The sequence below is a fragment of the Loxodonta africana genome, unplaced genomic scaffold (genome assembly GCF_030014295.1).
Source record: "Loxodonta africana isolate mLoxAfr1 unplaced genomic scaffold, mLoxAfr1.hap2 scaffold_122, whole genome shotgun sequence".
NCBI classification, from domain to species: Eukaryota; Metazoa; Chordata; class Mammalia; order Proboscidea; family Elephantidae; genus Loxodonta; species Loxodonta africana.
In genome coordinates, this window is record NW_026974884.1 from 40153 (window position 1) to 53138 (window position 12986).

General features: G+C 38.9%; 1 long non-coding RNA gene across 9 annotated transcripts in view; it reads left to right on the plus strand.

Moving 5' to 3' along the window:
- Window positions 1-12986, plus strand: part of LOC135229182 (uncharacterized) — a 508721-nt gene that overhangs the window by 7422 nt on the left and 488313 nt on the right. For 5 of the 9 annotated variants that reach the window (XR_010319951.1, XR_010319957.1, XR_010319950.1 and 2 more), the window contains exon 1: window positions 1095-8455. The exons of 2 other annotated variants lie outside the window; for them this stretch is intronic. This is a non-coding gene — a long non-coding RNA (uncharacterized LOC135229182). Of the gene's footprint in view, window positions 1-1094; window positions 8456-12986 lie in introns of those variants that run through there. 2 more of the 9 variants (XR_010319954.1, XR_010319952.1) reach the window with 1 other exon arrangement.

Below are 12986 nucleotides of genomic sequence, written 5' to 3' on the forward strand. Positions count from 1 at the left end.
AGCACCTTTTGTTAAAAAGACTATCTTCTCCCCAATTAACTGACACTGGGTCTTTGGCAAATATCAGCTGCTCATATGTGGATGGATTTATATCTGGATTCTCAATATTGTTCCATCGGTCTATGTGTCTGTTGCTGTACCAGTACCAGGCTGTTTTGAGTACTGTGACAGTATAATTTGTTCTAATATCAGGCAGAGTGAGTCCTCCCACTTTGTTCTTTTTTAGTAATGCTTTACTTTTCCGCGGCTTCTTTCCCTTCCATATGAAGTTGGTGATTTGTTTCTCCATCTGTTTAAAAAATGTCATTGGAATTTGGATCGGAAGTGCATTGTATCTATAGATGGCTTTTGATAGAATGGACAATTTTACAATGTTGTCTTCCTATCCACGAGCAAGATATGTTTTTCCAATTACGTAGGTCCCTTTTGTTTTTTTTGCAGTAGTACCTTGTAGTTTTCTTGGTATAGCTCTTTTACATTTTTGGTAAGGTTTATTCCTAAGTATTTTATCTTCTTGGGGGCTGCTGTGAATGGTATTCATTTGATGATTTCCTCTTCAATGTTCTTTTTGTTGATATAGAGGAATCCAACTGATTTTGTGTGTTTGTATTGTAATCTGAAACTTTGCTGAACCCTTCTATTAGTTTTCTTGAGGATTCCTCAGGGTTTTCTGTGTATAAGATAATGTCTTTGGAAATAGAGATAATTTTATTTCTTCCTTACCAATCTGGATGCCCTTTATTTCTTTGTCTAGCCCAGTTGCTCTGGCTAGGACCTCTAGCACAATGCTGAGTAAGAGCAGTGATAAAGGGGATCTTTGTCTGTTTCCCGTTCTCAAGGGAAATGCTTTCAGGCTCTCTCCATTTAGGATGATGCTGGGTATTGGCTTTGTATCAATACCCTTTATTATGTTGAGGAATTTTCCTTCTATTCCTATTTTGCTGAGAGTTTTTATCATGAGTGGGTGTTGGACTTTGTCAAATGCCTTTTCTGTATCAATTGATAAAATTATGTGGTTCTTGTCCTTTTTTTATGTGGTGGATTACGTTAATTGTTTTTCTAATATTGAACCAACCTTACATACCTGGTATAAATCCTACTTGGTGATGGTGGATTATTTTTTTGATATGTTGTTGAATTCTACTGGCTCGAATTTTGTTGAGGATTTTTGCATCTATGTTCATGAGGGATATAGGTCTGTAATTTTCTTTTTTTGTGTTGTCTTTAGCTGGTTTTGGTATCAGGGTTATTCTGGCTTCATAGAAGGAGTTAGGTAGTATTCCGTCCTTTTCTATGCTTTGAAATACCTTCAGTAGTAGTGGTAAGTCTTCCCTGAAAGTTTGGTAGAACTTTGCAGTGAAGCCATCAGGGCCAGGGCTTTTTTTTGTTGGGAGTGTTTTGATTACCTTTTCAATCTCTTTTATTGTTATGGGTGTATTTAGTTGTTCTACTTCAGTTTGTGTTAGTTTAGGTAGGTAGTGTGTTTCTAGGAATTCATCCATTTTTTCTAGGTTTTCAAATTTGTTGGAATACAATTTTTTGTAGTAATCTGATATGATTGTTTTAATTTCAGTTGGATCTGTTGTGATATGGCCCATCCCATTTCTTATTTGGATTATTGGTTTGTTTTCCTGTATTTCTTTAGTCAGTCTGGCTAATGGTTTATCAATTTTGTTCATTTTTTCAAAGAAGCAGTTTTTGGCCTTGTTAACTCTTTCAATTGTTTTTCTATTCTCTAATTCATTTAATTTTGCTGTAGTTTTTATTTTTTGCTTTCTTTTGGTGCCTGACAGTTCCTTTTGTTGCTCTCTTTCTCTTTGTTCAAGTTGTAGGGACAGTTCTTTCATTTTGGCTCTTCTTTAATATGTGTGCCTTTATTGATATAAATTGACCTCTGAGCACTGCTTTCACCATGTCCCAAAGGTTTTCATAGGAAGTGTTTTCAGTCTTGTTGAATTCTGTGAATTTCTTTATTCCCTCCTTAAGGTCTTCCATAACCCAGTCTTTTTTGAGCAGGGCATTGTGCAGTTTCCAAGCATTTGATTTCTTTTCCCTGGTTTTTCTGTTATTGATTTTTGCTTTTATGGTCTTTTGTTCAGAGAAGATGTTTTATAATATTTCAATGTTTTGGGTTCTGCAAAGGCTTGTTTTATGACCTAATATGTGATCTATTCTAGAGAATGTTTCATGTGCACTAGAAAAGAAATTATAGTTTGCAGCTGTTGGGTGGAGTGTTCTGTATAAGTCTATGAAGTGAAGTTGTTTAATTGTAGCACTTAGATCTTCCGTGTCTCTATTGAGCTTCTTACTGCATTTCCTATCCTTCACCGAGAGTGTTGTGTTGAAGTCTCCTGCTATAATTGTGGAGGTGTCTATCTCACTTTTTAATTCTGTTAACATTTGTTTTATGAATGTTGCGGCCCTATCATTGGGTGCATAAATATTTAATACGGTTATATGTACCTGGTAAATTGTCCCTTTAATCTTTATGTAGTGTCCTTCTTTATCCTTTGTGGTGGATTTAATTTTAAAGTCTATTTTGTTGGAAATTAATATTGCCTCTCCTGCTCTTTTTTGATTGTTGTTTGCTTGATATATTTTTATCCATCCTTTCAGTTTTGGTTTATTTGTGTCTCTTAACTCTAAAGCGTGTCTCTTTTAGGAAGCATACAGACTGATCGTGTTTTTTTATCCAGTCTGCAACTTTCTGTCTCTTTATTGGTGAATTTAGTCCATTTACATTAAGTGTAATTATAGATAAGTATGAGTTTAGTGCTGTCATTTTGATGCCTGTTTTTGACAATTTCATTTTCCATTTACCTTTTTGTGCTGAGTTTTTCTTTGTAGAATGTGTGTTCTTCCTTTTTATAGTAGTTGAATTTATTTTGGTGAGTCGTTATGTTTATCTTGGTTTTTATTTTGAAGTATGGAATTGTTAGACCTTGTTGTGGTTACCTTAATATTTACCCTGGTTTGAGTAAGTAAAAACCTAAGTTGTTTCGCCCTGTATCACCTTGGTTTCCTCTCCATATGTAATTTCTAAGCCTCCTGTATTTAGTCCCTCTTTTTTCACTATCGTAATCTTTTACATAATCACATCAATGATTCCCTGTTTTGAGTAATTTTTTTAATTAATCTTATTTTGTTTTTGTGATTTCCGTATCTGGGTTGATATCAGGATGTTTTGTTCTGTGACCTTGTGTTGTGTTGGTATCTGATATTATTGATTTTCTGACCAAAGAATTTCCTTCAGTAATTCTTGCAGTTTTGGTTTGGTTTTTGCAAATTCTCTAAGCTTGTGTTTATCTGTAAATATCTTAATTTCACCTTCATGTTTTAGAATTTTGCTGGATATATGATTGTTCGCTGACAGTTTTTCCTCTTTCAGTGCTCTATATATGTTATCCCATTGTCTTCTTGCCTGCATGGTTTCTGCCGAGTAGTGCAAACTTATTGATTCTCCTTTGTAGGTAACTTTTCGTTTATCCTTGGGTGCTTTTGAAATTTCTCTTTATCTTTGGTTTTGGCAGGTTTGATGATATGTCTTGGTGATTTTCTTTTGGGATCTATCTTGTATGAGGTTCGATGAGCATCTTGGGTAGATATCTTTTCATCTTTCACAATGCCAGGGAATTTTTCTGCCATCAGATCTTCCACTGTTCTCTCTGTATTTTCTGTTATCCCTCCCTGTTCTGGAACTCCAATCACACGCAAATTACTCTTGATAGAGTCCCCCATGATCCTTAGGGTTTCTTCATAGTTTTAAATTCTATTTGATTTTTCTTCAACTATATTTGTGTCAATTGTCTTATCCTCCAGCTCCCCCACTCTGCATTCCAGTTCCTCGATTCTGCTCCTGTGACTTCCTATTGAGTTGTCTGATTCTGTGACTTTATTGTTAATCTTTTGGATTTCTGAATGCTGTCTCTCTATGGATTCTTACAGCTTATTAATTTTTTCACTATGTTGTTGAATAATCTTTTGGATATCTTTAACTGCTTTATCCGTGTATTCCTTGGTGTTTTCTGTAGATTGCCTTATTTCATTTGTGAGGTCATTCCTGATGTCTTGAAGAATTCTGTATATAATTTTTTTATATTCTACATTTGGCAATTCTAGGAATGTATCTACATCTGGGAATGATTTTGATTCTTTGATTTGGGGGTTTGTAGAAGCAATCATGGTCTGCTTCTTCATGTGATTTGATGTCGACTGCTGTCTCTGAGCCATCTATAAGATATTGTAATATTTTCTTTTATATTTGCTCACTGAGTCTTATCTTCTTATTTTGTTTTGTTACAAGACACCCAGATGGGCTACTAGATTGTGGTATCGTGATTGATTTAGCTTTTGAATCACTTACGTCCTATTACCAGCTTGCCTGAGCTGTTACCAGGTATATAAGTGTATGAGTCCATTCACTATTCTTGAATAGAATCAGCTCAGGTGTCCTGATAGCTGGTCACCTAGTGTGTGGTGTAGGCTCTCACGTATTATCTTAGAGGAGTAGTGGTGATGGTTGTATGCACCAGTTTCTATTAGTGGCATGGGGTCACATTTCGAGGAGGGCAGGATGCTGACAGCCTTCCTTCAAGTGACAGTGAGGTAGGTGTGGCTCTATTCTCTAGAGCACTCTGGTGCGTGGGCTTTGCAGCTGTATCTTAGGCACCCAATGCTTGGGTAGGCGTCACTATTCTCAGACCCCTCTAGCAGGTGGCTAGGTGATGTGGGTGGAGTCTCAGCCCTCAGTTCACTGGTGTGGATCAGCGAGGGCTCTGTTTAATAGGTAGAGAGGTATCTGACCTCCAAAACTTGCCTTTCCACTGCTGAGCTAAAACAATTATGGTCAGATCTCTATCAGAATTGCCTTTACATTGTAATAGCCACCTAGTTACCTGTAGGGTGAAAGCCAAAGACTATGGGTCTGTTAATGCCTGGATGGAGCTGATTCTGTACTGTTATTTCAGTTTAGGGAAGTCAGGGAAGGATTTTTTCTTTGATTGTTAAATGCTGCTTTTCTCAGGCCAGGAGAATGGGTTAGAAAAGAAAGAAGAAAAAAAATCCAGCAGTGCACTTCACTCTCTGGCACAGAGAATTCCAATGTTAATGAAGCTGGCTGGGGCAATGAGGGGTGGAATCAGATATATAGAAGAGAGTAGCCTGGCAAAATATAGAAAGTTACTTATGTTGTTTGGTGAGGACTGTTTTTTCTGAGATTCCAGAGCATTGTGTCGCTCGTGTGTGGTGGCTGGATCCCTGCTGAGACTGTCCCAGAGGGTTAGGGCTGCGTCCATGCTCACACCGTCTCAGGAAGCCACAATCGGCTCCCCCACACTTAGTCCAAAGCCCAGCACCAGGGTTTCCTTTCTGGGACGCTGCACTCCAGGCTCCAGAACCAGTCGCTGCTTCCCTATAGTTTTTCGTTTCCCTGTCAGCCACGTCTGTGTGGAGCCTGTGTGTGCTGCCTGGGTCCCCTCTGAGGTTGGTCCTGAGGGTTGGGCCTATATCTGTTCTTCCGTGTCTCAGTAAGCCACAATCAGCCCCACCACTCTGACACCAGGAAACCACGAGGGCTCAAGGCTGTGGCGTGGGACACTGGCTCTGGAAGTGGTCCCTGCTGCAGCGTGGCTTTTCGCTCCCCCGTCACTCAGGTCAACTCCTTAGTTCTGTGTTTGATGGTCAGGGTTTGTAGATTGTCCTTTATGTAATCAGTTCACTTGTTTTTTCGAGTCTTTGTTTCAAGAGGGATAAGCGGAATCTTCTACCTAGTGAGCCATCTTGGTCCTGCCCCCGTGTCTGCCTCTTTATGTGATTTGATATTGACTGTTGTCTCTGAGCCATCTGTAAGTTATTGTATTAGTTTATTTTATGCTTGCTTTTTGTATCCTAGCTTCTTGCTTTGTTTAGTTTTGCTATACCCAAATAAGCTGCTTGAGTGCACTAGGTTGATTATTTTCACCTTTGAAGCTCTAATGTACTATCACCAGATGGCTAGCACTGTTACCAGGCATATGAGCCTAGGAGTTCATTTATTTTTCTTGTATGGATTCAACTCAGGTGCCCAGGTAGTTGGTCATAAAGTGTGTGGTACGGGCTCTGTCCTACAGTCTTAAAGGGGCAGGGGTCATTGGTGTAGGCAGAAGTATCTGGCTGCAGTAGGGGGTAAGGCTCTGATCAAGGCAGGGGTCTGACAGCTGTGCTCTGAGTGTCTGTGAGGAAAGTGCATCCCTGTTCTGTAGAGCACATGGGTGGGTTCTGCAGAAGGGCAGTGGGTACCCAATGCTTTTGGTTGTAAGTTCTGGGCGGTACTACTTATCCTTGGAGCCCTATCACAGGTGGCTAGGTATTGTGGGTGGAGCCAGCAGTCCTTATGCCCCTGATGTGGGTAGGTGAAGACCCTGTTTAATAGGCAAAGCAGTGTCAAACATCAAATACCCATCTTTCCACCGTTCAGGTGAAACAGTTGCAGTCTGGCAACAAGGGCCTATTCTCCTGAAATGGGCCCACACAGGTCCATGCTGGGGTGAAAGGTATTCAAAGCCCATGGACTGTTTGTGCCTGAACAAGAGCTGCTTCTGTCCTGAGCTCCCCAGCTTAATTGAGCTGGCAGATTATCTTTCCCCCAGTTGTGAACTTATACCTTCTTCAAGGATGGAAAAATGGCTCAGAGTGGTACCAGGGCCTATCTCAGGCCCAGGGAAGTTGACAGCCACTGAAGCCGGCTTGGGGGCTGGGGGCGTGGTAAAATAAACACAAGTAATTAGCTTTTGCTGAGAGTGCCGTTCTTCTCTTGTTCTGGAGGTGTGAGTAGTCTGTGCAACTTGCTGTCCTTCCCTGAGCTAAACGCCTGTGGAACGCCACTGCCAGCCCCACTGCAGTCGCTCCAGGGAACGGTGCCTGAGGGTTCCTGGCTATTCAGGTCCAGTAACTCCTCTCCACTTCTGAATAGTCTCTCCCTCCCCCTGCCGCTGAGTCCATTTTCTAACTTTACCTTTGATGTTCAGGGCTCCTAGCTTCTCATAAATATAATCGCTTCACTTGTTTTTTCTGGTCTTTTTTGTAAGAGGGATCACTGGTGGCGTCTCAATACTCAAAACTTCATCATTTCTTCCTTTCACTTTAGCTACTCGACATTCAAGAGCAACGTTCAGAGTCTCTTCCGACATCCGTTTTGGTCTTTTCTTTCTTTCCTGTCTTTTAAAGGATCTCTTGCTTTCTTCATGTGTGATGTCCTTGATGTCATTCCACAACTCGTCTGGTCTTCAGTCGTTAGTGTTCAACACGTAAAATGTGTTCTTGAGGTGGTCTCTAAATACAGGTGAGATATACTCAAGGTCATATTTTGGCCCCTTTTGACTTATTCTAATTTTCTTCAGTTTCAACTTGAACTCCCATATGAGCAATTGACAGTCTGTTTCACAATTGATCCCTGGCCTTGTTCTGACTGATGATATGAGTTTTCCCATCTTCTCTTTCCACAGATGTAGTCAGTTTGATTCCTGTGTATTCCATCTGGTAAAGTCCACGTGTATAGCTGCCGTTTATGTTGGTGAAAAAAAATATTTGCAGTGGATGAGTCACTGGTCTTGCAGAATTCTTTCATGAGATTTCTGGTGTCATTTATTTCATCGATGCTGTATTTTCCAACTACTTTTCCTTCTTTGTTTCCAACTTTAACATTCTAATGACCAGTAATTATCAATGCATCTTGATTGCATGTTTGATCAATTTCAGGCTGCAGAAGTTGTTTAAAATCTTCAATTTCTTTATCTTTGGCATTAGTGGTTGGTGCATAAATTTGAATAGTCGTATAAACTAGTCTTCCTTGTAAGTGTATGGATTTTAGCCTATTAGTGACAACATTGTACTTCAGGCTAGATCTTGAAATGTTCTCTTTGATGATATGTAACGTCATTCTTTTGACTCTAGTGGAATATCCATGTTTGTAAGACTGCTCACAGACTGTTTCACCAGAGAGTTTTCTGGTACTGCAACATCTACCACTAATCTCTGTGATCCCTGTGAATTGGCAAAATAAGAATAGTGCTATAGATTTCTTCCAAATACAGAAAACATAAGTATGAAAATGTTCTTGCTATTGATTATGTTCTTTACCAATCTGTTTGTGTGGGATTTTTGGTACTTCACTTGAAAAATGAGTCCAAGGTACTGTGATGTGATTGTTTACTTTGTGTGGCCTTTCTAGCCATGGTCTTATAACATCCACCCTGGTGCTTGGGCAGGACTGTGTGATAGGGTAATTGTGGCTCACCAAGGGGATTGTTTATTTTCCCTTCAAAGAGAACCAGTTCCAGAGCAAAGAGGAGGATTCAACTCCCATCAAGGAAGAACAGCCAAGAGCCGAGCGTATATTATGGACCTGAGATCCCTGCACTGAGAAGCTCCTAGAAGCAAGAGACTGAGATAGAGAGAGGAAGCTGTAACCCTGAAGATGGTAAGATGCCATGGCAGGAGAGACCGAGCAACAGGGACCTGGCTATAGGAGATGATGGCCCATGGAGAAGGAAAGCTGAGTGCCTTTGGAGAGAGGCCGGCCCAAGGCCAGGCAGAGGCACGCCTATCAGCACAGGAGGGAAGAGGCTGTCCTGATAGAAGAACTGTATTCTGAGTGTCTTTGAGCCTGAGCTATAACTGTTACTTCCCTAATAAACCCCATAATCGTGAATATGGACTATGAGTTCTGTGTGGCCATTGCAATGAGTTATTGAACCCAGCAGAGAAGTAGGGAGTGCTGTGTGAGGGACAGTTGGTGTCAGGGTTAGTGAAGATGGTGGAGAGAGGATAGTTTTTCACCAATGCCTTCAATGCAGCTTCGATTTCTTCCTTTTATACCATCAGTTCTTGATCTTATGCTACCTATTGAAATGGTTGAAAATTATCCAGTTCTACTGCAGTGGCTGTATTAATATCAGACAAATTATACTTCAGAAAAAGGAGTATTATTGGGAATAAGTAGGGACATAACATAATAAACGTTCAATTCTCCAAAAAGATACAACACTCCTAAATGTGTATGTGTCTAACAACAGGGCTCCAAAATACAAAAACTAATAAATCTGAAAGGGGAAATGGACAAATACGCATTTATAACTGGTATCAGTACTTTTCTATCAATAATTAATAGAGCCCTGCTAGCTGAAGTCCAAAGCATCTGTATGAACCACTCATGGATGTCTATGTGTGTGTATGTGTGTATGTATGTATATAGTATAAAGAGAAGTAATACAGAAATAAACATAGATACATGTTGTAGTCCTTGGGAGGTACAAACGGTTAATGCATTCAGCTGCTAACCAAAATGTTGGAGGTTTGAGTCCACCCAGAGGCACTTTGGAAGAAAGGCTTGGTGATCTACTTTTGAAAAATTAGCCATTGAACTGACACACTTGTGTGTCAGTACTACTCTGACACACATGAGGGGAGGGGTCACCATGAGTCACATCAGCTTCATAGCAATCGAATGATTTTTTTATGCATTCTGCCAATGTTTGTCTTTTAATTGGTATCTTAGGCTGGGTTCTCTAGAGAAACAAAACCAGTGAGGTGTATATATATATATTTATATATAAATAGCTTTATATCAAGAAAATGGCTCACGAGGCTGTAGAGGCTGGTAAGTCTCAAGTCCATGGGTCAGGCTTGTGGCTTCTCCTGACTCACATAGATGCAGGGACTGCAGAACTCAAGATCTGCAGGTCATACAACAGGTCTGTGGCTCACAGGCTGCAAAGGCTGACAGATCTCAAGATCGGCAGGTAAGCTGGCAGGCCGTGGCTCACAGACTGCGGAGGCTGGTGAATCCCAAAATTGGAAGGTAAGCTGAGAGTTCAAGTCCCAAAATCTTGAGATCAGATGAAGAGGAGCCAGCTGCAGGATTCCGAGTGAGCAAAAACTCAAGAGCCTTGCCAGAAAGTCCACCTATATTGGATGCAGTCCACACTCCCGAGGAAACTCCCTTAGATCTGATTGGCTACTCACAGCAGATCCCATCATGGAGGTAATCACATTATATCACATCTCATCATGGAAATGATTGCATAGTTATACGACTGCTAAACTACATCATAACTGCCAAAGCACTGAGAATCATGGTCCAACAAAGTTGACACACAACTTTAATGCTCCCAATTGTGAATTTAATCTATTTAAATTTAGAGCGATTAATGATAAGGAAGGACTTATGTCTTCTACTTTGTAGTAGGTCATATACGTATTTTGTTTCTCATTTTCTTCACTACCGTCCACTTTTGTGTTTGACTGATTTTTTTCAAGTGTACAATTTTGATCCTCTCCTTATTTCCTTTCCTTATATTTTTTAACTTCTTAGTGGTGATCATGAGGATTACAATTAATATCTTATGTTTATAACAATCTTCTTTTAATTAATACAAATTTAGCTTCAACAGTATACAACATTCTGCTTTTATTCAGCTCAGTTACCTCCCCTACTTACGTTGCTGTTACAAAAATTGCATCTTTATACATTGTGTGTCCGTTAAGAGAGATGTATAAGTATTTTTATGCATTTGTGCTTTAAATCATATATGAGAAAAAGAGAGGCGTGATATAAAAATATTACTGACTTTGTTTTATCTAAGTAGTTACCTTTACAGAGTCTTCGTTTCTTTTTATGGCTTCAAGTTACTGTCTAGTGTCCTTCCGTGCCAGCCAGGATGATTCCCTGTAGCATTTCTCATAAGGCAGTTCTGCTGCTAACATACTCCCTCAGGTTTTGTGTATCTGGGCATGTCTTAATTTCACCTTCATTTTTGAAAGATAGTTTTGCTAGATATTGACATCTTGGTTCATAGTTTTGTTTCTGTATTTTTTTTCCAGTACCTTAAATACATCATTCGACTATTTTCTTGTCTCAATGGTTTCTGATGAAAAATCAACAGTTAAACTTGTTGAGACTCTCTTGTACATTAAAAAAAAAATTTTTTTGTACATTAGGGGTCACTTATCTGACGCTGCTTTCAAGTTTCTATCTTCGTCTTTTGACATTTTGATTATGTCTGTCTGTGGATATCTATGTATTTACTGTCCTTTGAGTTTATTGAGCTTCTTGGATATCTAGGTGACATTTGGGAAACTTCCAGTCATTACATTTTTAAATATTCTTTCTGTCCTTTCATCTTTCTTTCCTTTCTGGGACTCCTTAATGAGTATGTTGGTATGCTTGATGTTGTCCCGCAGGTCCCTTAGGCTCTGTTCATTTTCTTCATTCTTTTTCCTTTATGCTCCTCAGTTAGAACAATTTCAGTTGTGCTTTTTCAAGTTTACATTTTCCTGCTTTCTTGCTCAAATCTGCTGTTGAGCTCCTCTAATGAAATTTTTATTTCAGCTATTCAACTTTTCAGCTCTATAATTTCTATTTGGTTCTTTTGTATAATATTTCTTTATTAATGTTTTCTACTTGTTCATACATTCTTCTCTTGGTTTCCTTTTTTTGTGTGTGTGTCTATGGTTTGTTTAGCTCTTTGAGGAAATTTAAGACAATTGGTTTAAAATCTTTGTCTAGTAATCCCAATATCTGTGTTTCCTTAGGGATGCTTTCTGTTCATTTCTCTTCTTTCTTTCTTCTTAACAAATGAACCATCCTTTTCTTTTTTCTTTTTATGACTTAGAATAGTGTGTTGCAAACTGGATATCTTAAATATTATAATGTAACTCTGGAAATCAGATTCCCTCCTGTCATTAGGGTTTGCTTTTTTTTTTTTTTTTTTAATTGTTGAGGGCCAGTCATCCATTTGCTTAGTGATGTTTCCAAACTATTTCTGCAGAGATTGTATGTCTTCTCATGTGTGGACACTGAAGTTCTGTTCTGTCTGTTATCTCAGCAGTCAGTTCATGACCTGACAGTGCTTTCTTTAAATGCTTGTAGCCAAAAAGAAAAAGTAACATTATCCCAGTCTTTGCAGATTGGCTCTGAACTGGCGCGTTCTTTCAATGCTAAGCAAGAGTGCCTAAAACTCTGCCCTAGCCTTCACTTCCTGCCCCCATGGAGCCCAAAGATCAGCCAGAGGTGCAAGCCTAAAGCTTTGTCAGGATCTTTATGAGCATATCTTCATCCTTAGGCAAGAACATTGCACTTCAGATTCCTCAGTATATATGGTAGCCCTTCAAAGCCCTTAAACCACCAACCATTGTCCTCTCAGCCCTTTTTCCAAGCTTTTGGATGTCTCTGCTGTTTTCTCTGTCCTTCATCCTTTGACCCTGGAGGTAGGACCAATTCTTTTTAGCTTCGTACTTCTGAGTTTCCATCACATTATACATTTTTTCTTGTGTGCTGTTGAGTCAATTCTGACTCATAGTGAATATAGGATGGAGTAGAACTTCTCCAAAGGTTTCTAAGGCTGTAATCTTTATGGAAGGGAACGGTCATATCTTTCTCCTGTGGAGTAGTTGGTGGATCAAATCAAAAGGTTTAACAGCTGAGTGCTTAACCACTGCACTACTGGGGCTCCTTTTGACATCATGCATCATAATAGATTTTTAACACACCCCTCAGAAACATAGAAGTCCATAAATTATCAAGGATACAGAAGATTTAACATGTAAAAAAATACCAAATTGATATATGTGTATGTGTGTGTATTATCTAACCATGAAAGAATATACATTCATCTCATGCACATACATAGTGTGTATAAAAATTAACTGTATACTGTGTTATAAAGCAAGTCTCAACAAATTTCAAGAGTCTGCAATAATATAGAGGATATAAGTACAGCATAATTAAAAAAAAAAACCATCTTAGAAAATGAAAATACAAAATCTCCATTTTTTTTTTATGTAAGTACACCATAATTAAAAAAAAAAAAAAACCATCTTAGAAAATGAAAATACAAAATCTCCATGTGCTCGGATATTTTAAAATACTATGAGTCAAAAAAGACATCATAATGAAAATTAGAATACATTTTGAAGTGAACAATTATGAACATAGTGCATATAAAAATTTG